The 8,623-nt window shown below is 44.9% G+C and overlaps 1 pseudogene; it reads right to left on the bottom strand.

The window, feature by feature from the left end:
- Positions 1 to 559: 559 nt before the first annotated feature.
- Positions 560 to 8,042, bottom strand: LOC147980813 (F-box/LRR-repeat protein At5g02910-like; annotated as a pseudogene).
- Positions 8,043 to 8,623: the final 581 nt, after the last annotated feature.

Consider the following 8,623-nt stretch of genomic DNA (forward strand, 5'->3'; position numbering starts at 1 on the left):
CTATCCTTATGGAAGATATTTTGTATTCAGGTAACATTTTGGAGGCCAGGCATTATCTGGAGATATGCTTTCCCAGGGTCTCGCAGCTTATCGATAACAATCCAGCTAGGGTCCTTGAAGCTTATGAGTATCTGCACACAAGCCTCCAGGAAGAATTTTCTGGTAATTATTCATCAGTATCTTGAATCAGCAGGGCCTTGCAGTGAAGCAGTTTCACACTCCCCAGTAGACAAGAATTACATATGACTGACACCCAGGCCCCCAGAATATGTACACACAAACGAAAGGCTGTGCTGGGACTCACACTTGCCTATTTGTGGCCCTTCACTCCTTCAGGCATACATCACCTGAAGCCAAAAACACCCAAGGTCCTTCAGAAGATCTCAATCTGCACACCGGGATAGTCTTTAGGAGAAAAAAAGGCCAAGGCACATGCCCTGCCTTTTCCTATATTATGCTCAAACCCCGCCCAGTGTCCAAAGACACGATCATATGCCGTCACCCTCGGTTCTACGGACATCCGCCTCAAGGATGCACAACACCACCTCAAGCTGACCTCTTAGACCGATAACCCTGAAACCTCGAACTGCTCAAGATGACGGTGGGCGCACGGCTGAAAGTGCCAGTAAGCTTCAGGCTCGTTGGATACCCCAACCGACACATGCGGAAGCATCTGAAATATAAGGGTTGTCGAAAGTTAGATAACAGCACAAGCAGCATTGGAGACTGAAACTTAAGAGTTGTCCTCCCTTTAAATCAAATTTAACAATCCGAATTACAGTTCCATGTAGTCTAATCTAGTATAAGCAGCTGCAGTTGCAATGCAAACTAGGGCGAATCAAATGCAGCAAGCACTAAGCAGACATGGTTTGTCTCAAAAGATAAACAGGAGACATGCATCACAGGAAGAGGGACACTTACATTTAACTCGAGCCTTTGCAGAAGAGGGGCCACCTCTAGAAGACTCACTAAACGAAGAATCCCATTTCTGATTCTCGAGTCCCCGAGAATACTTACAGTCACCTCCAGTTTTCTCAGATGAGTAAACTTCATCAGGCAATTTGAAAATCCAACCACCTACAGTCAACAAAACGATATTTACATGGCATACCCTTTTTACATAGATGGAAATGAAACATGCATCTCGCTGGTCGGCACAGTACCTCGGTGTTTATGCAAGTGTTCACAGATAGTGTCTCCACGCGAGACAGGGTCTTTGGAAGTTCGGTGAAGACATGCTCAAGAGTGTCATCATATCCCAAGAGCGTCACAGTAGCTTCTGTTGGCTTCATGGATTCACCGAGTGTAATGGGTATGGCCTGACCCGAATACTCAAATTTTGCTAGATTCGGAGCACTGAATTCCATAACCTGCAGCTGACATCCCTGGACAGATAAATTACGCAGCCGAGTAGTGGTTTCTGCACTTTCAGATTAAGCACTGGGTAACAACGACCCAGGCGCAAACACTCCAATGCACTGCACTTGGACAACAGCAGCTCGAGATCTCCTTCCGACACATGAACAGTCTGGAGATCCAGCACTCTAAGGTTCAAAGGGCCATCGAAATCGCCGGGCAGCTTCAACGATGCAAAGGTGAGCTGGAGTGACTCAATGTAAGATGCTCCTTGACTGCTAAACATATGAAACGGCAAGGTGTATGTATCCTCCCATTCATATGACCTCACAGAATCCTTGTAGAACACAGGGTGCAAATTAATAGCAATCTCAGACGCCCTGGAATCGAGTGCGAACTTTAGCCATTGATCCAGATGTTCCGTGTGCCTCGCGACAAGAGCAAACGTGATACCAAATCTTCTTAGCCTTGTCCGCTGTGGGATTCCAGGATGGCATCGACATGCCTGATGAACCTGCGTCTTCTTCTGCCCCTCCTGCTGCTGCTCCTGCTAATGGTGCCATACTCGCGGTTCAGGATCGTGGGACTGTCAAAGCATAGATTAGAATGGCATGTCCATAAGTTGTCTCCAGTGTGTCGACACCAAACTGACCCTCACGGCATCCTTCAGTGTCAGCCTCGATATTATGTCATGCATGATACCCTGGATCAGGACAGATAGAAAATTCAGTACTCCTACCAGTTAGAAGAATCATGATACTACCCTGAATGCCCTGGATGTTTGAAAAAAAAACTAGATGAGGACACTAAAAGATATTTTCGGATTAATTTAGAACTTAATAGTGTCCTTGGACCTACCTCCGGGAGACTATGGATCACGGGCTCGGATTTGCTTCTTTTGGCGGTACATTTGACCGAGGATAACATCATAGTTGATTTCTTTTTGCAGGGCGTCTGCTAGACAATTTTTCGCATGACCTGCTGCAGACTAAACTGATAAACTATGTTCAGTAACCTAGTCATGCTGAAATTGATATTCACTAGTTGCATCCCAAATCCCCAGTCACCTGTCACCTGTAATCTTACCTGCTGCTGAGTGGTGCCGGCGGAGCCCGGCGCGGGGCTGCGGAAGAAGTCGTGGCTCGGCGATTTGGGTGAGCAAAATCGACGCCTTCCCTGTCTTCGGAGAGGTGCAGATTATATGCCCCCCACCCCACGACCAGTTTGGACACGGACACGGCTCCGCTTCGTCTTCAGGGAGGCTAGGAAGCTAACGAGGCCGTCTGGCCGACCGACTCAGCTTAGAAATTTCGAAGCGCCGCCGCGCTCGGCAGAGGCTCCCCTCGCCGATTTTGCGCCGGGTGGTGATGGACCGCAAGCCAGCCCTGGTTGGTTAGAGCAACTCCAGTCGCGCCTCCAACAGGCCTCGTCGTCCAAAAATCGACTCAGTCGTGCTCTCAGGATTTCGTTTAGTGCTAATTTGGGCCAAATAACAGCCGGCGAACCTGAGCCGAACCCAAACCCCGGGGATCATCTGGGGCGCCGACCGAAACGGAAAGAGGCGTGGGTCCGCTCTGTCGGCGAGAGAAGGCCTTTTTCCCGCCGTTTCCCCCCGCTTTCCCCCCTTCGTTTTCCTCCACTCCCCCTTCCTCCCGCCATTCTCCTCCCCCTCCCCTCCATCCGGCTACCATGCCGCCGAAGAAGTACATGCCCTCCCCCCCCCCCCCCCCCCGTGCCGCTATCGATGCCAACGCCACCACCCAGCCGAAGCAGAGGAAGCAGAGGGCACCGTCGTCCAAGCCTCCAGGCATGTCTAACACCGACTGAAAGGCGGAAGTTCAACGCAGGGAGGCTGTCACCACCGACCGGCGGAACAAGGTCAACCCCAAGAAGGCCCGAGCCACGGCGGCGCTGGCGGCTGCGGCTGCGGCTGCGGCGGAGTGGGAAGATCGTGCGGCCGAACAAGCCAAGGTGTCTCGCACGGGAATGATGAATCCACCCGGTGGCCACGGCCCGTACGCGTCTTGGAGCCAGCAAAGCGTCGGGTCTCCGGCCGGCTTCTCGTCATCGCCACACCTCTAGGGTTGCACGCCCTCTCCTAGCTACGCCGACGGCGACGCGCACGGTGGGTTCAACCCCAACATCACATTTCCACATGGTCACATGGCCCAGCGCACGCCCTCGCCCGCGTTCGTCGGCGTCCAGTACCCCCCTACACCTACTCGCCGCCGGTCTACGCATCCTCCCCGACGCCACCTCTGCGCCGTGGCGCGCTGCTCTTCTCACAAGCCTCCTCGTCGCATCTCGCCGACACCCACGCGACGGAGGCCGACATGGATGACATCATCACGACCGACTTGGCCGCCGTCGCTGCCTCCCACGAGTTCACTACCCAAGATGATACAATGGACCTCAACGAAGACATGTACGGCGAGCTCGACTACGGCGAGGAGGAGGAGCCGGCGCCTGCTCCGGCAAGGAAAGGGAAAAAGAAGGAGCGGGCGCCGGCTCCTCCTCCTCGCCGTAGTCGAGCTCCTTTTCCATGCTAACGATGCCACGTCGCCACGATTACTATTGATAACCTCGCGTTGATTCAAAACCCGTTTAAATTCAAATTTAAAATAAAGTCAAATAATAAAAGTTTTTAAATGTTAAAACTAAAATGTTCTAAATGTGGCAATTAAATCATAGGTAATATTGGTAGAGAAACCACATTTCTATAAAATAATTAAATGCACTAAGATAATTAAAACAGTACCTAAAACATCAATTAAATGCCTTTTATAAATTATAAAATACTAAAACATTTTATTTAGGGGTCAAAATTTTTGTGGCCGTGGGTTGAAAGATAATACTAATTTAGAAGTTTATTTTGTCTTTTAATTAAACTAAAATACATTAAAGACTAAAATATAAATAAACAAAAGGTAATTTACATGATATGGCTACAACATGGCGCCTATGTGGATCTGACATGGAGGATAACATGACCCATGTTGTAACCAGCCCAATTAGGAATATGGCCCAATATTTTTGGTGGAGAGTCCAACCGATTAGCCTACCTATTTTTTTAGTCCAACCCATTAGCCCCTTTTTTGTCCAACTTGTTTTCTCCATGCAACACAATATACAACAAGACAACCAAGTTATATTCATTCAAAAAATAGTAATTGTTCACATGACAATACATACTTCCAACAACAGAGTAAGATGACGAGCATGTCCAGAAAGCGCTATAAGAAATAAAAAAATCAAGTAACATGACTTCAAAGAAAATTCACTACTAGCCGATTTTAATCTCCAATACTACACAACCGCTTCAAAGAGCTATACAGACCCAAATAACTCCTAAAAAACTTCAATCTCCAGTAACACTGATCAACTCTACCAAACCTACATAGAATCAAAGCACATACATAAGTTATAAAAGCCAGCTCCCAAATGAATCCAGAAAGTAATAATAATAGTTGATTTTCCAAGCAATCATATGTGGACAGACTGCTACTATATTAAGGTACCACATAAATGTGCGCAACTCACGTGAAGAAAAACAGACTAGTTACAAGTTCAAAAAATTGTTCTATATATGTGACATTTTATTATCCAAACATAGGAAGGTCAACTTCATTTTAAAACAAAGGACAGACAAATCATTTCATATTCATCAAGTACAAGAACAAAATCAAATTTATATGCATGTGACAGGGCTTCTATATCAAAATAGATGACTCCATACAATACAATGTAGTTCATAGTTAATAAAACATGAAAAAAGTAATACTGTAGGCATACTTTCTTCATCAATTAAAGCTATTTTCTGTCAATAAACTTCTTTTTGCATGTAACGTAAAATAAGAACACTCAAAAGGCAAGACCATTTTAGACAATTAAATGATCCACACTTCAATATGTGATGTGATAAAGAATTGAGACAGAGCAGATGTTGAATAATACCAAGAATTAGATAATATGCTAGTAATAACACTGAAAATTTGAAACTTGACAAATGCACACTATGGAGCCGATCAAACACTCCTAAATCTGAAGCAAAAACAATATACCATCTCAAATGCACACTATGGAGCCGATCAAACACTCCTAAATCTGAAGCAAAAACAATATACCATCTACTATTAGTAATCTTAAATAAAAGCACGCAGTCTTCACTTCCATCGCTACTTCAGATTGCAATTCTGTGTACACGCATATCTGGAAATACAGTATACCAGTAGTACAAAATCCATCACCTATTTGAACAAAGCAGAAGCAATCAGACAAAGATTAGCATGCTAGTTGCTAGAGAAACAATGAGTACAGCAGAATGAAGATGTGCTTGCATCGGGGTTGTTTGCAACCATATTAATATAAAACTTAAAGACTCAATCAGAAACGTAAAAGAATAGGGGATGAATAATATTCTGTACAAGCGATCAGCTGAAAATTATGTAAAGAAAATTCTGCCAACACATACACTGTACCACACACCATTCCTTAACAAACAAGAATGACAGTAAACAAGTAACATAGACTAACTTCAAGATAATTAACACAACTGGGCATAAACATAGGCCAAGTTCAAATAAAAACATCTAATGTTGTGGACTATATTAACTCAATTTTAAATCAAAATCGGCACCGACGGATTTTTCATCTAACTCGGTGTTTATGCTGCAGGTTCATCTCAAAGCACCAACAAATACAGTACAAAAGAATAGCATGTTCTGCTCGAGTATAAGACAAGCAGAAGAATGGAAGGGTATCAAGCTCACCATTTATTCTGCAACCATAAAAGATATCAACAGTTATCAAGCATACAACTGAAGAAAAATTATTTGATAGGAACGATAATATATTTACAAATGGAGATGCACACAAGTTAACCACTGTGAAAGCTGCTCCCTGAGTGAGGGAGAGACACAAAATTTACCACTGAATAAGCTGCTCCATCAGGTTTATGCACTTGGTCCCCATCAAGTTTCAAAAATATATATGATTGTAGTTTATGTACTGGTCCTTCCATAACTTAAAACTGTTTTTTTTCATTCATCCTTTTCTAATGCATACATATAGAGACAAACTTAACTGAACTCATCTCTCTCTCCGAACAAACTGAAATTCTAAAGTACACGTACATTCAGTGAGATACTGAGATTTAATATTCATAGTTCCATTTTGAAAAAAAAGATCTAGTGTGTTCTACATTTTTAATGCAGGACATGGTCTGGTACATTACATTACAAAGCAAGAAGACTTGCACACACAACAGAAGTTCAAGTCCAGCCAACTAACTTGCACCTACTTTGTTCAAATACAACACATGGTTTGGTTCATTACATTACAAAGCAAGAAGACTTGCACCCATAGCAGAAGTTCATAAGTTCATCCAACTAACTTGCACATACTTAGTTCAAGCAGGACATAGTATGGTTTATTACATTACAAAGCAAGAACCTATGCAAAAAAGAAGTAAAAAAATAAAATAAAATTAGGTCCTGCAAGCCTGACCATTAAAAAGATGTTCAGAAATACAACTACTTATGTACCAAGAGATGCAAGCAACACAAGAATAAATTAATGCAACAGATTTATGTGGTTTTGTTGTACTCTATATGTCCATAATATCCCAAAGAGAAAAATATTACAGATCTTTCACTAGCAGGTAGTTCATCACAGAAATGCATTATATATTTTGTTTGAAACCAGTCTATGAAAGCAGAATAAATGCAGGGGGTCGGTTTCTCAATACAGTACATCCAGAATAAGACAAGCGGAAGAATCGAAGTGTATCAAGCTCACCATGTTCTGCTCGAGGACTGTGGCGTTGGCGTCGATCAGGTGGGAGAAGTACCAACAACTACAATGTGCAAAGCAAAGATATTAGTGTGACAACTAGATGTCAGTTTCATTTCATTATTATTGAAATGCAAATGTTATCTCAACTGTACCAAATTCTTAAAAAACTATGCCTTCCTAAATGTCTAGATTTATTAACTAGAATCTTAAAGAATTGATTCAAATGCATACTAACTGAACTAAGAAACAATGTACAATGGGTAGCTGCACATTACTTTCCTTTTCTTCATGACATACTTGAGGTTCGTCTTGCATAAAGTAACAAGTATCTTTTATTACTTGGAATTATAATGAACTAACATCAGAAACCTGAAGCTGTGCAACACTGACCGACCTTTGGATAATAATAATAAATGGAACAAATTTTCCATCTTTGCATTGGTAAGGCTAAAACACATATATCAGACACCAAATTACTAGCACTTGAAATGTGCCAACTAAAATGAAATACCGGCTTCACCTGCCGTGGATGTCCTCTGCTCTATCATGCAATGTTCAAACTTACGGAATTCGTGAGATATATATTTGTCAACACTCTCTATCCAATCTAAGTGAAAGTGCAAGCCTAAACCTATGTTGAATATAGACCAGGAATCAAAAGCGGTCAGTCACAAGCGAATATTGGATGAAATAAAATAAGCAGAGTGTGCCATAGATGAGGAAGGCAGAGGTACAAGTGCTCACTTAAGAGGTTCATTGGTGATGCAGTGGTCGCAGTGCAGTCCAGACACCACCGTCGCGCAGCAGAGGAGGTCGCCACGGGATGCACGGCTGTGCCGGAGAGGCCACAGGGGAGGTCGGGCCGGGTCGCCACCGTCCAGCCCAACCCGCATGAGCGCACCAAGCTAGGGGACGCTATCCAGGAGGCGAAGAGGCACGATAGGGGGCGCTGTCCGACGGAGAGGAGCCACCCGAGATGCGCTGGTGATGGACGAGATGCTGCAAACGAAACCCTAGCCACGGGCTAGGGGTCATGGGCGAGCACCGGAGATCGACAGTGGCGGATCCAGCCACACTGGAGGAGGGAGGGGTCGGAGACTAGCCCGTCGGTGTGCTGTGTGGTGGCGAACGTCGCCGGAATCGACGGGCGTTGGTCGCGGCACGAAGGGTCGCACGAGAGAGAAAGAGACAGAAAGAGTTAGGGTGGATGCATGGGTGGGGGATGCGAAGGATCTGACATGTGCCAGAGCTGCGAGTGAGAGGAGGGGTGGGAGAGGGTCGACGACGAGCTGTGGGAATCGGGAGGTGGTGGGTGGCGGCGATGGGGAATCAGGAGGGGTCTACGTGGAGGAGGAAGAGAGGAGGGGGCCAAGGAGGAGTGTTTTAGGGTTAGCTTTTTATATACAGAGCCATTGGGCGAGCTTTCGCGGGCTTTAGACGGGCTTCGGGGCTGTAGCAGTCCATCCATGACGGT

This window comes from Triticum urartu, chromosome 3A (genome assembly GCF_056163025.1).
Source record: "Triticum urartu cultivar PI428250 chromosome 3A, HENAU_Tu73, whole genome shotgun sequence".
Taxonomy (NCBI): domain Eukaryota; kingdom Viridiplantae; phylum Streptophyta; class Magnoliopsida; order Poales; family Poaceae; genus Triticum; species Triticum urartu.